We start from the raw sequence: 13230 nt of genomic DNA, 5'->3' as shown, positions 1-13230 counted from the left end.
AATAAAGAAAATATCTAAAATAAAAAAAAAAATAAATAAAAAAAAAAGAAAACTAAGAGGAGTCAACCCAGAGAGCAAGCTAGTAGGCAGTGTTACTCCATGGTTTCTGCATCCATTTCTTCTGAAGTTCTTGCGCTAATCTCCCTCAATGATGAATGAGAAGCTAAAATAAACTTTTTCTCCTCAAGCAGCTTGGGGTGTTTTATCACAACTCCATAAGGGAAATTAGGACAATATTTTGTGTTGGAAATGTGTATTTATGAATGTTTACTGATGAAATGTTGAAATGTGTCCGAATAAGCTAGAAGGTTGAACTTTGGAAGTCTCAATTCCTTTACTTGTATATGGAGAACAGACCATGATTCTCAGACATGCATAACATTTTAAGAAGACATCAGGAGCTCAAAACTCCTCCCATTTTATGACCATTAAACCCCCTGACCTTGGTAATATGCCATCTTGAGTTTCTGACCCCATCTTTCCAACTGGTTTAGGATCCAGCCCTTGATGTCCACTTGACACCCATGCCCAACGTCTCTTCAGTTTTCTGGTTTCTCCTAGTCTTGTGTCACTTTGCCTTCTGTCTGCCTTCTCTTCTTCTCCCCACTTTCTTTCTCCTGGTTTACCTCTTGTATTGCTTTGCTACCCTGAAGAATAAATTTCTCTTCAACTTTCTCAAAAACAAACACCCATTTGTCCTTGTTTTCTGTTCTCTTTACAAAAGTAAATAAATGTGCCAAAAAAACTAAGCACAAATATCTTAAGAAGGTTAACAACACATTGTAAATTACTACTAAATTTCAAGAAATACAGAAAAGTCTTTTCTTGAGCAATACAACAGGACGTACCTATTGAAAAGTAGGGAGGCAAGGAGCAGTTTAGCAAAGTCGTAATAATTTATTGAGCATCAAGTTGAACCAGAAAGTATAGCAACTACACTGCTTTTTAAACACATTTCTATCCTGTTCCCTGTATTTAAAAAGTGATTTGCACATCTCACAGAGTTCAAACAGAACCAAGTATATGCAACCTACTGTACCTTCACCTTAAGTATCTATCACCAACCAATTCTAATAGTATAAGTACTATTGTACTATACTATTGTACTATATGTACAATATGTACTTATTGAACAAGTTATTGTACAGCATATATTGTTTACATGTCTTATTCTAAACTTGACAGTACCAAAGGTAAAACACTACCTTTCTGGAGCTCACGTTCTGGTGAAGGGGAAGTGAGATATTTACCTTGATCTGGTCATTATATATATATATAGAGAGAGAAATAAACAAATCTTCACATTTGTGAGCCTTGTGAACATGAACTTCATAAAGTGTTATTTATCAATTCATGGTTTTAAAAACTCTGTAAAATAGTCTACCAGAGAGAATAGGAACAATGGAAAAAGAGAACAAGGGAGGGGGAGTCAGGTAGAGCAGAGGTGTGTGTAGATGCAGTGCCACCGGAAATGTGTTATTGAGAAGCTGAGGCTCAAGGGGGAACACCTGAGTTTGGTTAAGTGAGTGAATATCTTGTGTTGATTTTCAGCATGTTTAAATATTAATCAAGAGAAATAGATGTGCACATTTTATTTTAATTCATTTTACAAAATGGAACTAGTTTATAAAAGTTTAGTATTTTCTTTTTGAGTTTTTAAAATTTATTTTTATTTTATTTGTATGAATGTTCACCTATTAGGATGTGTGTGTGTGTGCCATGTGTTTGCCTAGTCAAAAGGCCAGAAGATGGTGTCAGACTCCTGGAACTAGAGTTGCAGGCAGTTACAAGCCACTATGTGGGTGTTGAGAGTTGATTCCCAGTTCTGAATGAGAAGGTCTCTTAACCACAAAGCCATACCCTAATCCCCTTGCTGTTTTCCTTTAAACTAGTGTCAGTTCTCAGAGTTAATCCATATGGATCCAGTCTATTCTTCCAATATATGCATAATATCTGGAGCTATAATTCATACAAATGTTCCTCTACTCATAGAATTCAGTTTATTTGTTTTTACCATTGTTTCACCTCTCTTTGCAAAAACAAGTCATGTTATAAAGATTGTTTTAGCCTTGTTTGTTCAAGATCCTATTTCACTCAGCACAGTAAGCAAAGAACTAAAGTTTAATTTCTTTTTTTTAAATCAAAGGAATAGATAGCGGGGATGATTTCATTGATTTTCACTGACATTTAACTGTCAAAGGACAAAGTCCAAAGAGACCTTGGGTGACTGTGTTCTCAAAATCTGTGCTCTTCCTAAAGTCATCTCCAATGTCAGCAACAAAGATAAACCCCAGAAGGGGGAGCCGGGACTCTGCCCAGGAACACAGGGGCAGGAAGAGCTGTTGAGCCTGCTTTCCAGATCACATATTTATTCGGTTTAAAAACTGTCATCTATTCTAATATTGCCATTTTTATGTAACTAATTAGACTACTTTCAGTGTAGAAAAGGTGACAGCATATGGTGTATTTTCTATCAAGCTTACCTCAAGGAGAAAAACTTAATTCAGTATACAATTTATCCTGTTCATGGACCCAAGAGCCCATGAAGCAAGAAACGTGATTTTAAAACCCTAGTCTAGACAGTGCAGGTCTGAGCCTCACCAGGTTCTGCCTCTACCGATCAGCCTCAAGACACACTAGCCAAGTTTGTAAATGTGACATGGCATATACACACAAATGCATTTTACTCAACTGATAAGAAATTGAAAATTATGAAGTTTATAGGAAAAAAAATGAGTGAAACCAGAAAGGATTACATTAAATGAAGCAATCCAGTCTCAGAAAGACAAAAATTACATATTCTCACACATATGTGGGATTTACATCCCACTCACCGTCTCTCTCCTGGTCCCCACCTCCCAGAATCCTTCCCCTTCCCTCCTCCCCTTCTCCTATGAATAGGTGGGGGTTCCCTGAGTATACCTCCACCCTGACACTTCTAATCTCTGGAAGGCTAGGCACATCCTCTAACTCTGCAGCCAGACAAGGCAACCCAGGTAGTAGAGCAGATCCCACATACAGGCAACGCTTTGGGGAAAGCCCTAGTTCCAGTTGTTTAGGACCCACATGTTGATCAAGCTGCACATCTGCTACATATGAGCTTGAAGGCTTAAATCCAGCCTATATATGTTCTTTAGTTAGTGGTCCAGATTCTGAGAGTACCGAGGGTCCAGATTACTTGATTCTGTTGGTCTTCCTGTGAAGTTCCTATTTACTTCAAGTCTGCAATCCTTCCTCCTATTCTTCCACAAAAGTTCCCAAGCACCATCCACTATTTGGCTGTGGGTGTCCGTACCTCTCTGAGTCAGCTGCTGGGTGGAGCCTCTTGGAGGATAACATGTTCCTGTCTGTAAGCATTACAGACTATCACTAATAGTGTTAGAGATTGGTGCTTGCTCATGGGGTAGATCTCAGGTTGGTTGGCTATTCCCTCAGTCTCTGCTCCCTCCCCTGTGCCTATATTACTTGTAGACAGGATAAATTTGGGGTTGAAAGTTTTGTGGGTGGATTGGTGTCTTTATTGCTCCACTGAGGGTCCTGTCTGGATACAGGAGGTAGCCTCTTCAGGTTTCTATTTCCTCAATGTAAAGAGTCACAGCTAAGTTCACCAGCATTGACTCTTGGGCACCTCCCTTATCCCAGGTCTTTGTCTCTTCTTGGAGATGTTCCTCATCTCCTCATCCCTTTCAGATTTCCATTCATTTTCCTGACCATATAGGCATTGCTCCTTTCCTTCTTCACATCTGATCCTGAATCTCCCATTCCCCTCCCTCTCTGCTCTTCCCTCCATCTGCCTCTTATGACTGTTTTGTTTCTCCTTCTAAATGAGATTCAGGCTTCCTTGCTTGGCCCTTCCTTCTTGTTTAGCTTCTTTGGGTCTGTTCTTTGGTAACATGATACCTGTATTTTATGGCTAATATCCAATTATAAGTAAGAACATAACATGCATGTCCTTTTGGGACTTAGTTACCCCACTCAGGATGATATTCTCAAGTTCCATCCATTTTCCCTGCAAATGTCAAGATGTCTTGCTTTTTAATAGCAAATAGTATTCCATTGTGTATATGTACCACATTTTCTTTATCCATTCTTCAGATAGGAGGCATCTACGTTGTTTCCAGTTTCTGGCTATTGCAAATAAAGCTGCTATGAACATAGTTGATCAAGTGTCTTTGTGAGATGTTGGAGCATCTTTTGGGTATATGCCCAGGAGTGGTATAGCTAGGTCATGAGGTAGAACTATTCCAAGTTTTATGAGAAAATGTCAAATTGATTTCCAAAGTGGTTGTACAAGTTTGCACCCTCACAAGCAATGGATGAATGTTCCCCTTGCTTTACAACCTTGACAGCATGTGCTATCTCTTGAGGTCTTGATCTTAGCCATTCTGATGGGGGTAGAATAGAACCTCATTACTGTTTTGCTTTGCATTTCCTGGATGACTAAGGACTTTGAACATTTCTTTCTTTTTTTATAAATTAATTTTTTATACTCTATATTCCATTCCCCACCCCCACCTCAATCTACCCTCTAACTGCTCCACATCCCACACCTCTACCCTACCCCCCCTTGTCTCCCCGTAGATGCCCCTACCTCCACCCTATCTGGCCTCTAAACTCCCTGGGGCCTCCAGTCTCTTGGGGGTTAGGTACATCATCTGAATGAACACAGACCTGGAAGTCCTCTACTGTATGTGTTTTGGGGGCCTCATATCAGCTGGTGTATGCTGTCTGTTTGGTGGTCCAGTGTTTGAGAGATCTCAGGGGTCCACATTAATTGAGACTGCTGGTGCTCCTACAGGATCGCCCTTCTCCTCAGCTTCTTTCAGCCTTCCCTAATTGAACAACAGCGGTCAGCAGCTTCTGTCCATTGGTTGGGTGCAAATATCTGCATCTGACTCCTTGCTCTGTTTGTTGGGTCTTTCGGAGGGCAGTCATGATAAGTCCCTCTTTGTGAGGGCTCCATAGCCTCAGTAATAGTGTCAGGCTTTGGGACTTCCCCTTGAGCTGAATCTCACTTTGAGCCTGTCCCTGGACCTTCTTTTCCTCAGGCTCCTCTCCATTTCCATCCCTGTAATTCTTTCAGACAGGAATAATCATGGGTCAGAGATGTGGCTGTGGGATGGCAACCCCATCCCTCACTTGATGCCCTGCGTTTCTGCTGCAGGTGGGTTCTATAAGTTCCTTCTCCCTACTGTTGGACATTTCATTCAAGGTCCCTCCCTTTGATTCCTGAGAGTCTCTTACTTCCCACGTTTCTGGTGCATTCTGGAGGGTTCCCCCAACCACCTATTTCCTGAGGTTGCCTATTTCCATTCTTTCTGCTGGTCCTCAGGGCAGGACTTTGAATGTTTCTTTAAGTACTTCTCAGCCATTTGAGAATTCTGCTGAGAATTCTCTGTTTAGTTCTGTAACCCATTTTTTCATTGGGTTATTTGGGTTGTTGGTGTCTAACTTCTTGAGTTCTTTGTAAATTTTAGATATTAACCCTCTGTCAGGTGTTAGGTTGGTGAAGATCCTTTCCAAAACTTTGGGCTGCTATTTTGTCCTATTGTTTGTGTCCTTTGCCTTACAGAAACTTTGCAGTTTCATGAGGTCCCATGTATCAATTGTTGATCTTAGAGCCTGAGCTATTTGTTTTTTGTTCAGGAGCTTGTCTCCTGTACCAATGCATTCAAGGGTACATCCCACTTTCTCTTCTATGAGATTAGTTTATTCAGTTTTAAGTTGAGGTTCTTGATCAAATTGGACTTGAGTTTTGTGCAGGGTGAGAAGTATGGATCTATTTTCATTCTTCTACATGTAGACATTCAGTTAGTCCAGTTCTGTTTGTTGAAGATGCTTTCATTTTTCTATTGTATAGTTTGGGCTTCTTTATCAAAAGTCAAGTTTTTATAGTTGTAGGGGTTTATTTCTGGGTCTTCAATTTGATTTCATTGGTGAAGGTGTTTAATTCTGTACCAATACCATACAGCTTTTATTACTATTGCTCTATAGTACATCTTGAGGTCCGGGATGGTGATTCCTCCTGAAGTTCGTTTATTGTTCAGGATTGTTTTGGCTATCCTGGGATTTTTGTTTTTCCATATGAAGTTGAGAATTGCTCTTTCACGGTGTATAAAAATTGTGTTACAATTTTGATTGCATTGAATTTGTAGATTGCTTTTGTTAAGGGGGACATTTTCATTATGTCAATCCTACCTATCCATGAGCATGGGGGATCTTTCTGTCTTCGGATATCTTCTTCAATTTCTTTCTTCAGGGACTTGAAGTTCTTGTTATACAGATCTTTCACTTGCTTGATTAGAGTTACACCAAGATATTTTATATTATTTGTGGCTATTGTAAAGGGTGTTGGTTACCTAATTTCTTTTTCAGCCCATTTATCACTTGTATAAAGGAGGACTAACAATTTCTTTAAGTTAATTTTGTATCCAGGCACTTTGCTGAAGGTGTTTATCAGCTGTGGAAGTTCTCAGGTAGAATTTGGAGGTTGCTTATGTGTACTATCACATGATCTGCAACTAGCAATACTTTGACTTCGTTCTTTCCAATTTGTATCCCCTTGATTTCTTTTAGCTGACTTACTGCTCTGGCTAGAACTTCAAGTACTATATTGAATAGATAGGGAGCCTTGTCTTATCCCTAATTTTGTTGTTGGCTACTAGTTTGCTGTATATTGTTTTGATTATGTTTAGGTATGTGTCCTGTATCCCTGATTTCTCTAATACCTTTAACATGAAGGAAGGGGTAGGGTGTTGAATTTTATCAAAGGCTTTTTCAGAGTCTAATGAAATAATCTCAAAGTCACTATGACAGCTGAATTTAGCTCATTGTGGTGGTTTGAATAAGAATGGCCCCATAGTCTCATATATAGGATGCCAAGTCACCAGAAAGTGGCACTATTTAAAAGAGTTAGAAGGATTAGGAAATGTGACCTTATTGAATGTACTGTGTTTTTGGAAGTGGGCTTAAGAATTTTTAAAAGTCCATGTTAATGCCAGCATCTCTCTCTCTCTCTCTGCCTATAGATAAGTACATAGTTCTCAGCTACTGAACCCAAACCTGTCTTGAGTGATATCATGCCGCCGGCCATAAAGATAATGGATGAAACCTCTGAACTGTAAGTAAGCCTCCAAAGGAATGTTTCTTTTATATTAGTTCCTTGGTCATAGTTTGACCCAATACACCCACATACTCTTTAAAAAAATCTATGAAAAAAAAAGAACCCAAATTTGGTGTTCTGCAAATATTGTGACCAGAAAAGCAAACAATATGGCATGCAATTGTTTTGATCTCATGAGGTTTTAACAGCTAGAGAAAGAAAACAAACTTTTTTCTGACTTTCTAGGCTTCCTCTGTGTACCCTGAGAGTCAGCCCTGGGCTTTGCTTGGAAAATGGGGAACAAATTTGTATTTCTTCTTAGGGGTAGAACTGTGTGTGCCAGCTCATTACTTCTCTCCTTGTTCTAAAGATGTAATTGTGGAGATGGTTGTTGCTTTGAAAGTAATATGGTGACAACAGCAAGACTTGAGGAAACAATAGAATTTAATGATTTGATTTCATATGTAGCACTGTTATTAGTCTGAAAAAGCATGCCTTCGTGATTAATAGCATTCAATAAAGTTTAGAATCACTGCTTTCCAGTAACCTCAAAGGTCCAAGTTAATCTCAGGAAAATCAGTTATTAGAGGTTTCCAGAAGTTTTCAACCTGTCAGAGAGGTACTGACAAGCAAAAGATCCCATCCTGCCGTTAGGTTTGCTTTGAAGCACTCAGTATCTGTCTCCGTTAGAAAGGTCCATAAGGAAGGTTCCCATGGATCCTGAAGCTCAAGAGGACCTCTTTGCTATCGTGTCAGGGAAACAGGTGGATCTGCTTCTTCTCACTGTGAAGAGGCCCAGGAACTGGCTGAAAGTACAAGATGGCTTTGACATGTCTACAGAGAGTTTCTTTAAAATTGCTTAAATTATCTTATTGTGAGTATATGGGCATTTTCATATGTGTAGGGGGGTGGGGATGTGAGGGGCTGTGTCTGGGTGTCTGGGTATATGCAGCATTCTCTCAGAACCCAGAAGAGCATGTCAGATCCTCTGGATATAAAGTTATGGGCATCCACAGGTGCTAGAAATAAAGCCTGGGTTCTCGGGAAGTACAGCCAGTGCTCTTAACTGTCTTGCCATCTCTCCAGCCTCTGCTCAGTTAGTTTTAACAGTAAACTGGTTGTTACAGAACTGGAGGAAGTGGTAGTCTGACAAATCCTCTGACTTCAAAGTGGAGGAGTGGTGATATGCTTTTTTTTTTTTTTTTAAATGGTTAGATAGAGATTATCTAAACCTGTATGTGAGGTCAGAGTCATTAGGAACATTATTAAAACTGTGTATCATGGTCTTGTACATGCTGATTAAAATGAAGGGTGGTGCCTGAACACCAATATTCTTCAAGTTTTCTAGGTGATTTTATCATGATTGAGAAAATTAAGAAGCACTATTATAAATCATAGGTACTCAAAATCAAGGATTTCTTTTTCTTTTCTATTCTTTTCCTCTTTTAAAGAAAAATGAGTACTCTTAAAATGGTAGCATATTGCTCTTCAGCATTTGCTTTTTAGGGCACATTTGCCAACAAAACAAAAACCAAAAAAAAAAAAAAATACTAAAGGATCTTTGTAATTCCAGATTCTCCCATTATACTCCAACATCAATACAAAGAATAAGCACACACACAGACACACACAGACACACACACACAAACACACACACATATTTGCATATACACACACAAACATGGACACATACAAGCACACACACACATGCACACACATATATGCATGCACACACACATACACACGTGTACACACACATACTTTAAGGAGAGAGGAGAGGGAGAGAGATGTTTTGGTCTTTCCTACTCATCACATAATTTAATTAAGGGATCTAGGAATAGCAAGGAGAAATAAAGAGCAAAACAAATGCATACCCTCATAAAATTTTACATTTAATTAAAGTAAAAATCAGTACTAGGAAAAATTAATCACTTTCCTTTCCAATGATTTATTTTTCCCAGATCAGCAACAGTGCTATTTTGAGCAGGAGGGATCAATTTAGTACTGCCCTTTAGAAGCAGGGAACTGGGTCCCAAACCCTAGCAAACAGCTGTCTCTGGGTTTTCAGGCAAAGGTTTTTTTGTCTTCTAGTTCAACACTGAGTTGCTAAGAGAAGCTATTTGTGCCAATAGCCTGACCTTTCTATAGCTGCATTTACACCTTCACAGACGTAGAACCATCACAAAGCTTTATTAAGGCATAATCCGACAGCACGCACCATTCAAACACTCTATTCTACTTAGCAGAGTTACCCGTGAGTTCACAGGTTAGTAAACTCAGGCAATGGAAACCTCTCAGACAGTGGCAGTTGGAGTTAGAGGTACTGAGATCTCCAGCTGTGTTATGACTTGTATACACACCTTAACCTTAAATAGGAACCAAGCTTCTTCCCTCAAGACAAACTTTCTGGAACAAGAAAATCTGTCATTTCTTATTCCTCACAGAGCAGCAGCTTTGCTTGTTTTCTTTATGTGCTAGAAAACTGGAGAAAAAAAAATCCTTAAGTATGAAAGCCTTTTTGCGTGGGCATATATAAGTACTCTGAAAATTACAAACAACTGAAATAGAGAGAAAAAATAGTAAGTTCCTTTCATTTCTCTCTCTCTTTTTATCTCAGAAGCATAATACACAACACGTACACAGCAGAATGAGGACCTTGTATGCAAATCGACCGTCTGGTGTCTCTAACCAAGCCTGTGAAATCACCAGTCATTATTTCTCCTTTTCTGGAAAAAAAGAGACTTTCCTCTTAAGCCTGTTGTGGCAACATTTTATTCAGTGACTCAATATGAGTTAAAGTTGCTATTTCTTTTATTAAGCAATTGGTTGTTTGTTGAGGTACGACCTACAAAGCATTTTAAAAAATCATGCTTTCACCATTTTAATTGTGTGCTTACCTGTCAATAAGTACATCTGCTTTGTGCAAAACCATCATGCCACCTGTTCACAGTTTTATTTCCCATCTTCCTAAACTGAAACCCTTTTTTCATGGAACAATAGCTTTTCATCAGTCCCACTATTCTATGTTCTACTCCATGATTTGGCTACTCCAGCTACTTTGTACAAATTGAGCTAAAATATCTGTTTCTCCTTCTGGCTCCTGACAGCATTTGTGAGAACTGCATTCCTTTGGGGAGGGTTAAATACTGTTCCATTTCTATGTATCTACAGCATTTCAGTTACCTATGTGTTTCTTAATATTTATATTATTTATGTATTAATTTTATGTAATATTAACATTATTATTATGAACATGAGGCTACAATTACTTAGTAAAATTATTGCTTCAGCTATTTGGGTATATGATAGTCACAAGTGGGATTACCAGATCTTATAAATGTTTAGGACAACTTCCATTATGCAGTCCAGGAAAGCTGTGTCAAACTGCATCATAATTCTAATTTACTCTGATTCCCACTATCATTGACTATATTTTTGGTAAATGTGTTTTAATAGTTACCCTCTTAGTGAGTAGAAAATGATATTTCATTATAGTTTTAATTTGTATTTTCCAATTGGTTAGAGATGTTCAAAATCTCTACATATGCTTACTAGTCTGATACTTCTATGCATTTTCTGTGGAAATATATACTAAAATCATTATTAATTTGCTATACTATTGTTTTCTGTTGTATTTTTCAAATATTTTAAATATCAAACCCTCTTCAGATGCATTATTTGAAATTTGTTTCTCTGTTGAGTATGACTTCTAGTAGCCAGTTTTTAAATTTTATTAATCCAATTCATTTTTCATTTTATTTCCTATACTTTGGGTGGTACAAAGAAGAAAGTTTTGTAAGCTCAGTGTCAGGATGATTTCTTCTAGGAGTTTGATAGTTTTGCTGTGATATTTATGGTGCATGCATACTTTTTTATGTGCATATACATACAAAAAGCATATACTTTTTGCACCCACCATCTGTGTTCTCTCTTGGCAGGTTGGCAAGTCTTTTCTAGAGCAAATTGCCCCTGTTTGGTTGAAAGCCCATAAAGGTTTAGTCTGAGATAGTTGTTGCATTGGTTGTCCTCTACTGTAAAGGCCATTAGGACAGCACTGGTCACAACCTTACTTGCTGACATGTGCATACATGTAGACTCATGTTTACATGTATAGTCCATTAGCACTTTTGTGCTCATGCATGGAGGCCAGAGGACAATTTTATGTAAAAACAACTCATGCCCTTCATGAGCTTATACAATAAGCTTGGTGAGAGGAAAATAAGACAAGCATGTATCTTGAGATTTGTTTAATAAATTATAGGCTCCGACACCAAGTACCAAGATAAGCGATGTCTATAAGTCCATTTCCTTATTTACTGTTAGCCCAACCACTGTGATTCATTGACTGTCCCTCTTTTAATTCTTATTTTAAAAACTAATTTGTAGGTAGTTCATAGCCACACTCTTCCTACATGGGTACATATATTCAAATATGTAATTAAGGATCCATGTATAAGAAACATGTGGAATGCTCTGACCCAGGGGACTCAGGCAAGATCGCCATTTTCTCTCCAGTGACTTTCTAAGGCAAGAACATCTGGGAGGCACATTGTGCAGAAGCAGCAGGGCAGCTGAGACAGGATCCTTTTTACCTCAGTCTAAAACTAGGAAGGACAGCTGATCCACAGCCCTCTGTGTACCTTTCCCACGAGTGGAGAGCTTGTCTCCAGGGAGTGCTCTGATCCCAGGAATCAAACAAGATCGCCATTTTCTCTCTGGTGACTTTCTAAAGTAGGACTAGCCTGGAGGCACAGGTCACAGAAGCTGCAGAGCAACTGGGAAAGAGTCCTTCATTCATCCATCTTTACCCAGGAGGGATGACTGATCCACAGCCCTCTAGGCACAGGTCTTGCCAGAGGAGAGCTGATCTCCCAGAAGATCTGACACAGGCTTACACACCCAAAAAGGAACAAGCTCTAGCCAGAGACAGCAAGAACATCTAACAAAAGAAATTAACAGATGGCAAAAGGCAAACACAAGAATCTTACAAACAGAAACCAAGACTACTTGGCATCATCAGAACCTAGTACTCCCACCACAGCAAGTCCCAGATACCCCAACACACTAGAAAAGCAAGACTTGGATCTAAAGTCATATCTCAAGATGGTGATAGAAGAATTCAAGAAGGACATAAATAACTTCCTTAAAGATATACAGGAGAATACAGGTAAACAGGTAAAGCCCTTAAAAAGGAAACACAAAAATCCCTTAAATAATTACAGGAAAGCACAAACGGTTGAAGGAAGTGAACAAAACCATCCAGGACATAAAAATGGAAGTAGAAACAGTTAAGAAATCAAACAAAGCAAGACAACTCTAGAGATAGAAAACCAAGGAAAGAAGTCAGGAGCCATAAATAAGCATCATCAACAGAATAGAAGAGATAGAAAAAAGATTCTCAGGTGCAGAAGATACCATAGAAAACATTAACACAACAGTCAAAGAAAATGTAAAATGCAAAAAGCTCCTAACCCAAACATCCAGGAAATCCAGGCACAATGAGAAAACCAAACCTAAAGATAATAGGTATGGAAGAGACTGAAGACTTCCAGCTTAAAGGGCCAGTAAATATCTTCAACAAAATTATAGAAGAAAACTTCCCTAACCTAATAAAAGAGAAGCCCATGAACATACAAGAAGCCTACAAAACTCCAAATTGTTTGGACCAGAAAAGAAATTCCTCCCACCACATAATAGTCAAAGCAAAAAATGCACAAAACAAAGAAAGGATTTTAAAAGCAGTGAGGGAAAAAAGTCAAGTAACATATAAAGGCAGACCTATCAGAATTACAGCAGACTTCTCACCAGAGACTATGAAAGCTAGAAGATCCTGGGCTGATGTCATATAGACCCTAAGAGAACACAAATGCCAGCCCAGGTTACTATACCCAGCAAATTCTCAATTACCATAGATGGAGAAACCAAAGTATTCCATGACAAAACCAAATTTAAACAATATCTTTCCATAAATCCAGTCATTTAAAGGATAATAAATGGAAAACTCCAATACAAGGAGGGAAACCACATCCTAGTAAAAGCAAGAAAGTAATCTTCTAATATAACTAAAAGAAGATAGCCACATGAACAGAATTCCAACTCTAACAACAAAAATAGCAGGAAGCAACAAT

General features: G+C 38.6%; 1 long non-coding RNA gene across 7 annotated transcripts in view; it reads left to right on the top strand.

Moving 5' to 3' along the window:
- LOC116079980 overlaps positions 1-13230 on the top strand; it is a 205338-nt gene that overhangs the window by 99258 nt on the left and 92850 nt on the right. For 6 of the 7 annotated variants that reach the window (XR_004114262.1, XR_004114266.1, XR_004114265.1 and 3 more), the window contains 2 exons: positions 7029-7120; positions 7859-7976. This is a non-coding gene — a long non-coding RNA (uncharacterized LOC116079980). Of the gene's footprint in view, positions 1-7028; positions 7121-7858; positions 7977-9719; positions 9822-13230 lie in introns of those variants that run through there. The other variant, XR_004114261.1, reaches the window with a different exon arrangement.

This window comes from Mastomys coucha, unplaced genomic scaffold (genome assembly GCF_008632895.1).
Source record: "Mastomys coucha isolate ucsf_1 unplaced genomic scaffold, UCSF_Mcou_1 pScaffold6, whole genome shotgun sequence".
In the NCBI taxonomy this organism is placed as follows: domain Eukaryota; kingdom Metazoa; phylum Chordata; class Mammalia; order Rodentia; family Muridae; genus Mastomys; species Mastomys coucha.
The sequence above is the reverse complement of the archived record's forward strand: the minus strand, read 5'-3'. Positions and strand labels throughout refer to the sequence as shown.